This window comes from Salmo trutta, unplaced genomic scaffold, assembly GCF_901001165.1.
Source record: "Salmo trutta unplaced genomic scaffold, fSalTru1.1, whole genome shotgun sequence".
Classification (NCBI taxonomy): domain Eukaryota; kingdom Metazoa; phylum Chordata; class Actinopteri; order Salmoniformes; family Salmonidae; genus Salmo; species Salmo trutta.
Genome location: NW_021822687.1, coordinates 99,534 through 100,744, shown reverse-complemented (window position 1 = coordinate 100,744; position 1,211 = coordinate 99,534). Strand labels below are relative to the sequence as shown.

The window sequence follows — 1,211 nt, the reverse complement described above, 5'->3', positions numbered from 1 at the left end:
TTGTCAAGCCCAGCTGATTTGTAGGGGTCCAGATTTTGCAGCTCTTTCAGAACATCAGCTGAATGGATTTGGGAGAAGGAGAAATGGGGTAGGCTTGGGCGAGTAGCTGTGGGGGTTGCAGTGCTGTTGAATGCAGTAGGGGTAGTTAGGTGGAAAGCATGGCCAGCCGTAGAAAAATGCTTATTGAAATTCTCAATTATAGTGGGCTTATCGGTGGTGACAGAGTTTCCTATCCTCAGTGCAGTGGGTCTCAGCTCTTTGATGTACACTGTGAAGACTGATATTCTGGGGTTATCCCTCAGGGAAAACCTGCCTTCATACACAACTTCATTTTGTAATGTAGTTCTTAATTTATCTTCACAGATTAAAGGACTGTCCCCTTTACAGAAAAACTTCTCATTACTCTTATTGTCGTCTGGATATTTACAAGTAAGCCTGGCAGTCTCCCCCACCTGTCCAGTCACATTGATTTGTTTGACGTCCCTCCAATCTGCGAATGACATAAACCTGTTCAGTCGTCTTTACAGATTATGATAGATAAGATGTCCCTCCAGTCTGTCAATGACATGTCAAGTGTTTGATACCTTCGCTGAAATATTACACTTGTAGAAATGGTCACTTACCTGTAACATGCAGTTGTACCTGTGTAATCAGTGAAATGTAACTAGTTACGACTCCACACCAGTATGTTCCAGTATCATCTTCAGTCAGATCACTGATGGTCACTGTGTAGGATTTCTCTCCTGTGTTGTCAGACACAGAGAAACGACCAGCTTTTGTAGTTGTCTGGTTAGCAGAGATCATATAAATACAGGTATTGAAGTCATTGCTTTCCTTGCAGAAATACTTGATGCTGTCCTCATGGTCCTCTGGATAGTTACATCTGATGGTAGCTTCTCCTCCCAGAAGGGCCGTCTCTGTGACTGACTTCTCACAGCAGTCATCTGTCAATAGAAACACACATCACAACACCTTAGTCTAATACTATAGACTGACTTCTCACAGCAGTCATCTGTCAATAGAAACACACATCACAACCTTAGTCTAATACTATAGACTGACTTCTCACAGCAGTCATCTGTCAATAGTAACACACATCACAACCTTAGTCTAATACTATAGACTGACTTCTCACATCAGTCATCTGTCAATAGAAACACACATCACAACCTTAGTCTAATACTATAGACTGACTTCTCACAGCAGTCATC

General features: G+C 42.1%; 1 long non-coding RNA gene across 1 annotated transcript; it reads right to left on the bottom strand.

The window, feature by feature from the left end:
• Window positions 1-416: 416 nt before the first annotated feature.
• LOC115183326 (uncharacterized) lies at window positions 417-709 on the bottom strand. The gene is made up of 2 exons (XR_003874026.1): window positions 624-709; window positions 417-490 (listed from the first exon to the last, which is right to left on the bottom strand). It is a non-coding gene; the product is annotated as an uncharacterized LOC115183326 (long non-coding RNA).
• Window positions 710-1,211: the final 502 nt, after the last annotated feature.